The sequence below is a fragment of the Panthera pardus genome, unplaced genomic scaffold, assembly GCF_024362965.1.
Source record: "Panthera pardus isolate Hobbes unplaced genomic scaffold, ASM2436296v1 HiC_scaffold_8, whole genome shotgun sequence".
Classification (NCBI taxonomy): domain Eukaryota; kingdom Metazoa; phylum Chordata; class Mammalia; order Carnivora; family Felidae; genus Panthera; species Panthera pardus.
In genome coordinates, this window is record NW_026527013.1 from 46,389,486 (window position 1) to 46,403,710 (window position 14,225).

At 37.3% G+C, this 14,225-nt stretch overlaps 1 pseudogene; it reads left to right on the top strand.

Annotated features, from left to right (window-relative positions):
• The first annotated feature begins 2,780 nt into the window (after positions 1 to 2,780).
• On the top strand, positions 2,781 to 7,804 carry LOC109254666 (40S ribosomal protein SA-like; annotated as a pseudogene).
• The last annotated feature ends 6,421 nt before the right edge of the window (positions 7,805 to 14,225 follow it).

The window sequence follows — 14,225 nt, forward strand, 5'->3', positions numbered from 1 at the left end:
AGTTGTAGTTTAGTATGAAGCTGACAAGGAAAGAAATAACAGCAGGTTAGATTGTCTTATTCTAAGACATACTTGAGCAGTATAGATGTACAAAGGATAGAGACAGGAAAGGAACAGGCAGTGAGACAGTGAGGGGAGACTAGGAAGGAAAGGAAAGGAAAGGAAAGGAAAGGAAAGGAAAGGAAAGGAAAGGAAAGGAAGGGAAGGGAAGGGAAGGGAAGGGAAGGGAAGGGAAGGGAAGGGAAGGGAAGGGAAGGGAAGGGGGAGAGGAAGCAGAAGGGGAAGGGAAAAGGAAACGGGTCTTTGTGCACTTACTAGCATACTCTGTGCTAGGTTATGTATGCCTTATCTCTTAATTCTCCCAACACCCTGTTGTAGGTAACATTACTCCCATTATATCCCTGCTCCAAATCCTGCAGTGGCTTTTCAATACACTCAGAATGACCTGGTCCTTTGTCTGTAGCACACGGACTCCTTTACCATGCCTTGAACACAGAAAGTTCCTGTTAACCTTACAGCTATTCTTGCCACTCAAAATACTCCCACCCTACTCCCAGATAGCCACATGGTCTGCTTCTCTCCTTCCCTTCATTCTGTTATCTACTCAAAATTCGCTTCCACAGAGAGGCTTTCCCTGACTCCCTAATAACCTACCTCCCACATTTACTCTCTGTCTTCTTACTCTGTTTTATTTTTTTAAGGCATTTACCATTACCTAACCTTCTCTGTAACTATTTGTTTACTGTCTGTCTCCCAACCCCTCCAATAGAACTTGAGTTCCATGAGGGCAATAATACATCCCCAAAACCTAAGGAGTGTCTGGCACATAGTAAGTGCTTAAGAAAAATGTCATAAATGAGCTAATCAATCTGCCTTTGTGATTGAAAGAAAAAAAAAACTGAGGCTCTGAGAGTTAAGTTCTTTAACCAGTTCATATAGATGGACTGACTGACATCACGGGCTTGTTATAAGGCTCACTCCTGCCTCATGCCTTTGGCCTTCAAATCGTCTCTGTTGCCTGATCTTCACATAGCTGGCTCCTTTCCTTCAGAAAGGTCTTCTGAGGTCCTTCTATAAAATTGTCCCCCACTCTCAGTCACCTTCTATCATGTTGCCTTATTTTACATTGTTCATAACACTTACCTCTCTCTGACATTATCTTATTGGTTTCCTTTTTATTGTCTTCCTTAATAGAATGTAAGTACCATGAACTCTGAGACCATATCTTTCTTTTTGCTGGTCCACTCAGAACACTGAAAATGCAGATTAGGCAGTGAAGAACAAACCAATACAGGCATACCTTCCTTTTACTGTCCTTTGCAGATACTGCATTTTTTACAGATTAAAACTTATGGTAATCTTACATCAAGCAAGTAAGTCTATCAGCACCATTTTTCAACATTTGCTTTACATCACGTCTCTGTGTCATACTTTGGTTATTCCTCCAATATCTCAAATTTTTCTTCATTACTATATTTGTTATATTGACCTATGATCAGTGATCTTTAATGTAACTATTGGAGCTTGAAGATGTGACTGAATTGTTGCAATCTCATGATAAAACTTTAACGGATGAGGAGTTGCTGCCTATGGATGTGCAAAGAAAGTGGTTTACTGAAAAGGAAGCTAGTCCTGGTGAAGATGATGTGAAGAATGAGGAAATGACAACAAAGGATTTAGAATATTACATAAACATCGTTGATAAAGCAGCAGCAGGGTTTGAGAGGGTTGACTCCCAATTTTGAAAGAACTTCTGTAGCATTTACCTACAGAGCATTGCATGCTACAGAGAAATCGTTTGTGAAAGGAAGAGTCAATCAGTGTGGCAAGCTTCATTTGTTGTCTTATTTTAAGAAACTGCCACCGCCACCCCAGCCTTCAGCAACCACCACTCTGTCCATCAGCAGCCATCAATATCAAGGCAAGACCCTCCACCAGCAAAAAGATTAGGACTTGCTAAAAGCTCAGGTGATGGTTAGCATTTTTAGCAATCAAGAATTTTAAAATTAAAGTATGTACAATGTTTTTTTACACATAAGACTATTGCACACTTAATAGACTACAATATAGTATAAACATAATTTTTATATGCACTGGGAAACCAAAATATTCATTTGACCTGTTTACTACAATATTTTTTGGGATGGTTTGAAACCAAATGTACAATATCTCTGAGGTATGCCTGTAAACGAAAGAGAATGTGCATGGAGATCTCTTGGCACTATTCATGGTCCATGAGAAGTGCTTAGTAGCTACTAATTATTTATTTTGTAATAGTAGAGTTGATGAAATTAGTAATAAGGTTTTAACAGGCAAAGATCACAGGAAAAGAAATTCAAAATAAAAGGGATAACATAAACAGAGGTGGCTTATCTATTAGATTGTATTACCAAGGTAGTGTTGCCCCATAAGTCTGTGGTCTGGGTTAAAATAGTAGAAACTGTCCTCAGTGTAATCACAGGGATTCTGGGAGATTCTTTCACTTCTTATGGATCAAAAACACTGTGTTTCAAACAAGAGCATGGCTTAGGATACCTTCCTGCACCATTCTACATAATTACAAGATGTATAATATTTTAACTTCAGGTATGTAATGTGCAATGTAATTTTCCAACTCTAAAAAGTTGGCAAAGGTAGTTATTTTCACTTGTGGCAAACAGTTTGGCGAAATTAGGAGTGACTATCCAGGATTGGCAAGAAGCAAAACACCAATCAATTTTCCAACTCTAAAGAGCTGACAAAGGGAGTTATTTTCACTTGTGGCAAAGTTTGGCGAAATTATGAGCGACTATCCAGGACTGGCAAGAAGCAAAACACCAATCAAAGGCAATAAAACTGGAAATCCACAAGACATGTGGTCTGAAACATGTATAGTTTCTTTTAATTAAAAATATTTTTTTTAAAGAAAGAGAGCATTCAGCAGGGGAGAAGGGCAGAGGGAGAGAAGGAGAGAAGCTCAAGCAGGCTCCATACTTAGTGTGGAACCCAACATAAGGCCTGATCCCACAACCCTGGGATCATGACCTGGGCTGAAATCAAGAGTTGGAGGGTCAACTGACTGAGCCACCCACATGCTCCTGAAACATATAATTTTTAATTAATAATTTAAACAAGAATTGATTCTTCCAGAAGAAAGAATTGAAAGAAGTGATAAAAATTCAAGGCCTAATATGGAGAAAAATTAATTAAGTATTCATATGATTTCAAGATTCTCTCACAACCAATAGAGAGTGAAGGGTAACTTCATCATCCTAGAGTAAATCTTTATTTCAGGATTTTGGCAATAACTGCTATTGCCAAAAAAACAAAAAACAAAAAACAAAAACAAAAACCCTGATTCACACTATACCCAACTCCCACAGTCTCCACCATTCCTGGGAAAGAAAGAAAGAAAGAAAGAAAGAAAGAAAGAAAGAAAGAAAGAAAGAAAGAAAGGAAGGAAGGAAGGAAGGAGAGCTGAAGGACGCTGCAAAGAACAGTGAACTGGGAATAAAAATATATGTACTCAAACTTTGACTCTGTAGTATATATGACTGGAGGGATGAACAAGAGTGTCAATGTGTTGAATCTCTGCTCAAGTATCAATTCCCCAACTGCCAGCCTCTCTCTTCTCTGTACTTATACCATTTCCCTTGAGACAGAAGGGTTAACATGCCAAGACTTATCTTGGGAAGGCAGGCCTCCCCGGAAAGAAGTTAGCTTTCTACAAAGCTTCACACAAACTCAGCAATGACCTATTGCTTAAAGCAATTAATCCTGGTCAATGGCGGCAAGTCCTGGGCCCCAGTTCCCCAGTCATGCCAGATTCTCCAACCTGAATGTTTATGTAAAAAACATAACCATTAGTTATGCCATTAGTTTGCTAGATAATACAGCTGCAATCACAAGTCTTACACTTAAGCCCACTAATCACTTCAGGGGAGAGGTTGTACCCCCAACCATAAATGCTGAGTTAGCAGCATGAAGCTAGAGCCCACTCTTAATGGTGTTGTACCCTGGCTGGCCACGTACAACAGCAAGGAAGAGCTGATGCTTCCCTAATAATTCATCCTAAAAGCCCCAAATCTCAAGAATGGAAATCTCTTTGCCAGAATCTGATTTCTAGCCATGCCAGATTGCTTTGTGCTTCCCCAGAATCTTATGAACAGAGAAAAAAAAACTACACATCTGCTACTAGATGACATTGGAAGTTTTCCCCCAGGGCTGATATGTGTACATTCTGGCTATTTGCCCTGGTTGCCACAATATTACTACTGATAATACTTATCAAGGGAGGAATAATATCTCTTGATAACCATTTAGTAGCTTGCTTAAATAGAAAAGGATGGTTAAAGTATATATATAGACTATAGATATAGACATAGACACATATATACATACATATATAATACATATATATGTATGTGTGTATAAATATATTTACATATATATTTATATAAATAAGTATATTTATATAAATACATATATTTTTAAAGTTTATTTATTTATTTTGAGCACAAGAAGGGGATGGGCAGAGAGGGAGAGAGAGAATCCCAAGCAGGCTCTGAACTGCCAGCACAGAGCCCACTGCAGGGCTAAATCTCCCAAACCACGAGATCATGACCTGAGCTGAAATCAAGAGTCTAACACTTACGCGAGTGAGCCTCTCAGGCACCCCAAAATGTATTTTTTTACATATAGACTTATATATGGTTTACTCTATGACTTCTCATATCATATGAGTCTCTGCAGTAAATATGTAAAAATAAATAAATAAAATTATACATTTTATTTTTGAAATATATTGAAATAAATTAAATATTTAGTTTTGAAACATGTTTTACCATGTATTATATAAAATATAAGAATATAATATACATATTTTCAATATGTCATATATTTGTGTATACTTACACATTTTAAATATGTATTAATAAATATAAATATAGATTAATAATATAATTAATATATAATATATTAATATATAATATAAGTAATATATTATATTAATATAATTAAGTATATATAATATAATATATAAATATATATTAAATAATATAATAAATATATTTCTATATAACAAACATTATATATGCTATACATAAATAAATATATGTGTGTTTTATACATATTTATATAAATATATTTATGTGTTTTTAAAATATATATTTATAAATGATATTTCTATTTCTAGGCATTTTGGGGTTTGATGGTAAAGGACTTAGCCATATCTGTACACAAGCCAGCATGGGTATCCTCAAAGCTACAAAGCTTTTAGGTAACCTAGTTGGAGGCTAACAGAGGTAGGATGCCTGGGATACTGAGCAGGGTGGTGTGAGAATGTCTTGTAGTCATGGCAGCAACCACTGGGACTGGGCTGCCGCTGACTCTCATAGAACCTTTGCAAAAGAGTCCACGGGTGTGTAGTTTCCCCTACCTTTCTGAGCTGTCTGCTTCTTCCAGTTTTTTAAATGATCCAGACCACCCCTCCCATACCTGCACACATGCATTCTTCTGCAGTGGATTATGTCAAATATTAGCTTTGGTGTCAAAGGCTCACTGTCAGGAGAATCTGGAGTAATGCCTGTCCTAGCACATAAACATCAATTCTGCCTCAGTTTCCTAATTAACACCACATTATCCTTTTCTGCCTGTAAACCTGCCCTTAATTCCAGTCCAGCCCAAGATATTGTTGGACATGGCTTGCAATACATTCCTACATATTCCTCTCTATTCTGGATATACTAGTTACTAGGTGAGCTCAAATTCTTCACCCAGTATCCTTCCCATGAAGATCTAGATTTTATTTTCATCTGTTAGGAGTTCTTATGGCTTGAATTATGTTTCCACCAAAAAGAAGTTCTAACTCCTGGTACCTCAGAATGTGACCTTATTTGAAAACAGAGTCTTTACAGAGGTAACTGAGTTAAAATGAGAGCATTAGGTGGGTCCTAATCCAATCTAACTGGAGACCTTATTAAAAGAGGAAATTTGGACAGAGAGGCAGACATGCATAGGAGGAAGGTGATGTGAAGAGACTCAGGGAGAAAATGGTCATTAACAAGCCAAGAAGAGAGGCCTTGGACAGGGATCCTTACCTCACATCCTTCAGAAGGATTCAACTTTGAACATACCTTGCTCTTGGACTCTAGTCTCCAGAACTGAAACAATATATTTTTGTTAAGTATCAATATGTGGTACTTTGTTACAACAATCCCAGCAAATGAATACAAGAGGGGTCCAGAGTTTCCAAACTAAAATGAGCGTACCTGAACATCAAATCATTGTGGTCATCCAGAGGACACATTGCACTGCTCTGGAGGGCAGCATTCCCATGGTAATATCATGATTCATACCCAAACTGGGCAGTTTATACTCTGCACAGCCTCACATAGTGTCCCTGACCAAGTCAACTGGTGGATAGAACTGAATAGTGGACAGAATACCTCAATGATGGTCAGGAAGCACTTACTACGTATATTTAAAAACCAGCTTTACATTTAGCTAACTTACAGGCAAATTAAACATTATAAGAGAATGATATTAGGAAGGGGCACCTGAGTAGCTCAGTTGGTTAAATGCTTGACTCTTGGTTTCAGATCAGGTCATGATCTCATGGTCTATGAATTCGAGCCCCACACGATCTCCACACTGATAGTGAGCCTGAGATTCTATCTCTCCCTCTCTCTGTCCCTCCCTTACTCGCATGTGTGCTTTCTCTCTCTCTCTCTCAAAATAAATAAATAAGCTTAAAAAAATATTACATAGGCACTACTTGGTTTTCACAGTGCTTTTAAAACTAGAAAAATTAAGCCTTTCCGCACTACCCAGAGAGGAGTCCATATGGCATTGTTTTGCATTCCAATTGTAACTTAAAGGGAAACTTTCACACTGTCTGGAACCCTTGATGTCCTACTAGTGAAGGAGGAGGATGTCCTCAAATTCTTTGCAGCAGGAATCTACTTAGGTGATACCAACATTGACTTCCCAATGGAACAGTACATTTACAAAAGGAAATGTGATGGCATGTACATCATAAATCTCAAGAGAACCTGGGAGAAGCTTCTGCTGGCAGCTCATGCCATTGTTGCCATTGAAAACCCGCTGATGTCAGCGTCATATCACCCAGGAATAGTGGTCAGTGAGCTGTGCTGAAGTAAGCTGCTGCCACTGGAGCCATTCCTATTTCTTGCTGCTTCACTCCTGGAACTTTCACTAATCAGATCCAGGCAGCCTACTAGGAGCCAAGACTTCTGGTGGTTATTGATCTAGGACTGACCACCAGCTTCTCACAGAGGCTTCTTATGTTAACCTGCCTCCATTTGTATGTGTAACAAAGACTGTCCTCTGTGCTATGTGGACACTGTCATCTCTGCAATAATAAGTGAGCCCACTCAGTGGGTCTGATGTGGTGGACACTGACCTAGGAAGTTCTGCACATGCATTGCACCATTTTCCATGAACACCATAGGAAGCCATACCTGATCTCAACTTCTACAAAGATTTGAAGAAATGAAAAAGAAATTGAAAAGAAACTGCTGAGAAGACGGTGACAAAGGAGAAATTTCAGGGTGAATGGACTGTTCGAATTCCCGAGTTCACTGCTATTCAACATGAAGTCGCAGACTGATCTGAAGGCATGGTTCTCTCTGTGCCTATTCAGCAGTTCTGCACTGAAGACTGGAGTGCTCAGCCTGCCACTGAAGACTGATTTGCAGCTCCCACTACCCAGGCCACTAAATGGATGGGAGCAGACACTGAGTGTTCTCTTAAACTACTTTTCAAAACACTCAGACAAGACAGAAATAAGGTTGATGCAAAATAAGCAGCTTATAAAAGTTGTAAAAAAAAAAAAAAAGAAAGAAAAGAAAAGAAAGAAAAAAGAAAAGTAGATAACTTAAGGTTAATAGTATATTGGGATGTCTTTTAGCACAAAATTACAAAACCAGAGAATATATTTGTGGAGTTAACCTAGCAGGACACTCACCTGAGTATGAGCTGGGAAAAATGTTTTCATTATCTTTGTAAAGCTGGGCTTCCCACATACTTCCCATTGGTCATTGATCCAACAGGATCAGTTCTTGAGGTAAGAAAATGGGTGCAAGGTAAGTAGCAGGATCAGTTCTTGAGGTAAGAAAATGGGTGCAAGCTAAGTAGTAGTGGGTGACTTTAGGTGTTGCATTTGAATATTCAGGCAGCTGGGACACAGCACTGTTTTCTGATAATGAGATTTAGAAGGCTTAAAGATTTAAGCTATCCCCAGAGTGGAACGGGTTTCCTCTTTTAGCCTTTCTAGCACAGGGATATTCAGCTAAAAATTGTATCGGTCTGCCTATCCTTCTCCATAGTAATATTTATTCATTATTAGGAATGTCCTGGATATTGAAATACAAAGAACAGTCATAGTCATATCAATCTGTTCTCCAAGTGTTTACATTGTAGTAGAAGATATAAGATAGATATATGTAACATTTCAATACAGAATAGAAAATTATTAGTATCACAAAAATACAGTTAAAGTGTCACAGAAGTTCAAGAAGGAGGATATTGTGGAAGTGATGGTATTTAAGTGACATAAATTGCATTAACAGGTGGAGAAAATGGCATAAGCCAAGACAGAGTAGAAGTTGAGGAATGACTAGAGTACGGGCATGTTTAGAGGAACTAGGAAATATGGTTGAAAGGTCAACTCTGTGTCAACTATAGAGGATTTTAATTACTAGACTAGGAATGTAAGTTTTATTCTGAAGACCAACAGAAGCCACTCAAAGATGACATTACAGAGATGTTGTGAGAGAAATTCCAGAGGAAAGATGACACCCTATCATATGACTTCTGATGGTTGTCTTCCTTCTAAGATCCCCTCAGTCTCTGGATTCATGTTTAAGAAGAAATAATCCTTCAACAAAGACATGGACCACATTGGTTGAGTTAAGGCTTGGGGTATGGGGAAGCTACTAAATATTTCTGAAAATACTGGCTATATCACAGGTGAGGACAGAGGGGGCAAAGTTCAAGCAACTAAAGGGAATAGCAAACCAAAGCCATGGGGGCTCTTCCCTTCCTGGCAATCCCTCTAGGCAAGAAGCCAGTTCAGAGATGTCGTCAGCTTGTCTTTTCACAAATGACAATTTCTCAGCAGGAAAGTGATATTTTTCCTCTTTGCCTCATTCCCTGACACATAATTGGTAATCTCTTCCAATACTTGATGGTCCAATAAAAAAAAGCTGATGGGAAAATAACTGTGGGCTGGAAGGAAGAACCTAAACTCTAGGCATCTTTAGCCTGATTCAAATCATTAACAGTGAACTTTAGCCAAGTGAAGCAAATACTTACAGAGCAACTAGAAAGGACCTACAGGATCCACTGAACTGGAATTTGCTACACTGAGCCAACCCTGCAAAAGTGTGATTACAAAACTACAAAGCTTGACCAAGGAAATGTTCATGTGTTCCAGGGCCTTGTATCTAAAATTACACTCGGTCTGAAATCCACATCCTTTCCTACTATAAGAATTGACCAACTGTATTGCTCTACATACATAATTTTGTATCTAAATATTATGATCAACTCGAAGTGTGGTTTCTAGAAATTTATTATGAAGAAACACATATATGCAAAGATGCATGAAGAAGGATGTTCCCTGCAGCATTGCCTAATTTTTTGAAAGTCTGTATTCATTTACCCATTTAAGTAATCTCTATACCCAACGTGGGGCTTAAACTCATAACCCTGAGATCAAGAGTCATATGCTTTTCCAACTGAGCCAGGCAGGCACCTCCAGCATTGTCTAAACAAGCAAAAGACTGGAAACAATATAAATATCCAATAGGAGATGATTGCTTAAGTGAAATACAGTAATACAACGAACAACCAGTCACTCAATAAAAAGAATAAATTAAATGCACATACTGTCTTTGACTTGCAATTTTTCAAATTTATATTAAGAGGGAAAAACAATAAACGTTCAATACAAACCATACTTCAAATTCTGAAACTTCTGAATTTTGATCCTTTCCCAGGCTAAGTATATGCAGCATGACCCATTTGCATGATACTGGACAGAAGCAGCAAGCTGCAGCTCCCAGTCAGCCACACAATCATGAAGGTAAACAACCAAAACACAACCACTGTGTTTTGCACTTTCAGTACAACATTCAATAAATTATACAAGATATTCAGTACTTTATTACAAAATAAGTTTTGTGTTAGATGATAGTTTCGATGATGTGTGTTAGATGTGTTAGATGATAGTTTTGCCCAACTATAGGCTAATGTAACTGTTCTGAGCACAATTAAGGTATGGTGTTCAGTAGATTAAGTGTATTAACTACACTCTCAAATTATGATATTTTCAATGTCTGACGGCTTCAACAGGATGTAACTCCATCATAAGTGGAGGAAGTGTAGTAATAAGAAAATATGTCTATGTATTGTTGTCCATGTGTCCCCTAAATATTGTCATGAAAAAGGACTAGGATGCAAATGGTATAATACAATCTAATTTTTAAATACATATATAAAAATTTTATTTATGCAAGATATTTGTATATATTTGTAACACACACACACACATATATATATATATATATATATATATATATGCCTATCATCTCCATGTAGAGAGATAGAATCTGTGATATATAGACATATATGAAAAAAATGTGTGTGTGTAAAACTTAAAAATTGTGAACCAAGTTAATAGTGTCTCTGAGGGATTTAAATTGTGGAGAATCCTTCATTTTTGAGTTTGTGCACTTCTGAATGGATTAAAATTTCTTACAATAATCAAATACTATTTTTATAATCATACAAAGGATATTTATATCTGAAAAGATAGTAAAGGCACCAGTCCTTCATTAACTTTTCAAATTTCATTATCATTACATCAGAGATAATTTTAAGGTCTTTTTAAGCATGGTGAAAATTACAGCATGGCACTAAATAAGCCATGTGGTATAGTGGAAATACTGGAAATAAAGTCCAAAGCCTTCAGTTGAGCCTGAGCTCTCCATTTTCCCTTTCAAGCCTTATCTTTCCGCATGTATAAAATAAGTTGGTATATTTACTGACTCTCAAGGTCCTAACCAATACTAACATTTCATTATTCTAACTGGAAATAAATATACCAAGATTCAGTTCTCCCTTATTAGAAATGGCCTACAATGAGCCTCACAAAACTATAATCAATGTAAAGAGAAGTGGAACTAGTCCCTCTACACACTTGGAAGGGCTGGAATGGAATAAATTTCTATCCTAAATCCCCAAATCACAAGCATATTCTACTTCTTTTAGCAAAGAATGTGAGGGAAAGTGACCAAGTTGTTTTTATAGACTTGCAGTCAGAATTTTTGCCAATAATTCTATAATAATTGCCTAAGACTCACTCATTCACTCACCATTTTTTAGACATGAAATTGAGACCAAACAGGTAAAGGTACCTGCACAAAATCTTACAGCTAATGAGTAGAAGATTCAGGACTATGAACATTTAAATCATATCCAGACTGAGTATAATACTCTTCAGACTTTACAGCTTCAGAATAAGCATAAATTGTCATAAGTACCAAATAATGCTTCAAATTTCCCCATAGTCTTTACCTGATGAGTCTCTTTGTAATACCTCTCCCAGTCCAACTTACTTCTCTGAAACTGTAACACATTACAAGGGAAAGACTCTTGAAGATGATTTCCATCTCCCTTTTCCATGTCCCTTTTCAGGCACACTGATAATTACCTATCATCTGCTTTAGGGATGCAATTACACTCAAGGTGTGATCTAAGTTATCCTAACCACTTGCAAGAAACCAAAGAAACAACTACGATAAGATGGAAGGTAAATTAAAAAGGGTCAACTTAGAAGCATAGAGAAGCTCTGTTTAATAAAAAAAAAAATCACAAAACAAGGAAACAGAAGACCTAAGTTTAAGTCCTACTTCTGCTATTCAGTTTCTTTAGGACCCTGGTGAAGCTATTTAAGAATTCTGTGGCACAAGAACAGACACTCAGATCAATGGAACAGAATAGAGAACCCAGAAATGAACCCACAAACTTATGGCCAACTAATCTTTGACAAAGCATGAAAGAATATCCAACGGGATAAAGACAGTCTCTTCAGCAAGTGGTGCTGGGAAAACTGGACAGCGACATGCAGAAGAATGAACGTGGACCACTTTCTTACACCATATACAAAAACAAACTCAAAATGGATTAAAGACCTCAATGTAAGACAGGAAGCCATCAAAATCCTTGAGGAGAAAGCAGGCAAAAACCTCTTTGATCTTGGCCGCAGCAACTTCTTATTCAACACATCTCCAGAGGCAAGGGAAACAAAAGCAAACATGAACTACTGAGAACTCATCAAAATAAAAAGCGAAGGAAACAATCAGCAAAACTAAAAGGCAACCCACAGAATGGGAGAAGATATTTGCAAACGACATATCAGATAAAGGATTAGTATCCAAAATCTACAAAGAACTTATCAAACTCAACACCCAAAAATCAAATAATCCAGTGAAGAAATGGGCAAAAGACATGAATAGACACTTCTGCAAAGAAGACATCCAGATGGCCAACTGACACATGAAAAAATGCTCAACCTCACTCATCATCAGGGAAATACAGATCAAAACCACAATGAGATACCACCTTACACCCGTCAGAATGGCTAACATTAACAACTCAGGCAACAACAGATGTTGGTGAGGATGTGGAGAAAGAGGATCTCTTTTGCATTGTTGGTGGGAATGCAAGCTGGTTAAGCCACTCTGGAAAACAGTACGGCTATTCCTTAGAAAACTAAAAATAGAACTATCCTACAATCCAGAAATTGCACTACTAGGTATTTATCCAAGGGATACAAGGATGCTGTTTTGAAGGGGCACATGCACCCCAATGTTTATAGCAGCACTATCAACAATAGCCAAAGTATGGAAAGAGCCCAAATGTCCATCAATGGCTGAATGGATAAAGAAGATGTGGTATATGTATACAATGGAGTATTACTTGGCAATCAAAAAGAATGAAATCTTGTCATTTGCAACTATGTGGATGGAACTGGAGGGTATTACACTAAGTGAAATTAGTCAGTCAGAGAAAGACAAATATCATATGACTTCACTCACATGAGGACTTTAAGAGACAAAACAGATGAACATAAGGGAAGGGAAACAAAAATAATATAAAAACAGGTAGGTGACAAAACATAAGAGACTCTTAAATATGGAGAACAAACTGAGGGTTACTGGAGGGATTTTGGGAGGGGGGATGGGCTAAATGGGTAAGGGGCACTAAGGAATCTACTAAAATCATTGTTGTACTATATGCTAATTTGGATGTAAATTTTTTAAAAAATTAAAACAAAAGAAAAAAAAAGAATTCTGTGCCTCAGTTTCCACATGTATAATTGAGGAAGCATTCATTAATTCATTTGTTGAACAAATATTTGGTTGCTAACATGTAAAAGGCATGGTAGTAGATGCAGAAGATACAATATTGGGAGGAAAAAAGATAAAATGTTGGGTCAAACCAGATCCAGTTAGTACTTGTTCTCGTGGAATGAGTAGTCTAGAAGGAGAGTTAAACATTAAATAATCATACAAATTAATGAGAATTAGAATACTAAAAATGATCTTTTTAGAATATATAAGTACCTGAACTGTTCTTGAGCAAGTGATGCCTCAACTTGGATATGATAGATGAATAGTTACTAAACTGGTGAAAGGAGAAAGGAGCAAAGGGGAAGCACCATGTTCAAAGACCCTGTGAAAACAAAATAGTGTTGGTTTGAAAAATGCAGACTAATTGTGAGATGATACGAAACAGGGCATAGAATATTGCTTTAACAATTAAAGTACAAGATACACTAGGTGTTAATAGGAAGAGAAAAGCATACAAATCAATTGAAACAACTCTCCTCCTAATTGAAAGGCACTGTTAAAATATTAGCTAATAGGGGCGTCTGGGTGACTCAAGTCATGATCCCGCAGTTTATGAGTTCAAGCCCCACAGAGGGCTCTGTGCACAGCTCAGAGTCTGGAGCCTGCTTCAGATTCCGTGTCTCCCTCTCTCTCTGTTCCTCTCCTGCTCACACTCTGTCTCTGTCTCTCACAAAAATAGATAAAGACTAAAAAAATTTTTTTGAAATACTAGCTGATAGATTTCAAGATACACTACAAAGCTGTAGTAATCAAAACAGTATGGTACTGGAACAAAAATCGACTCATAGATGAATGGACCAGAATAGA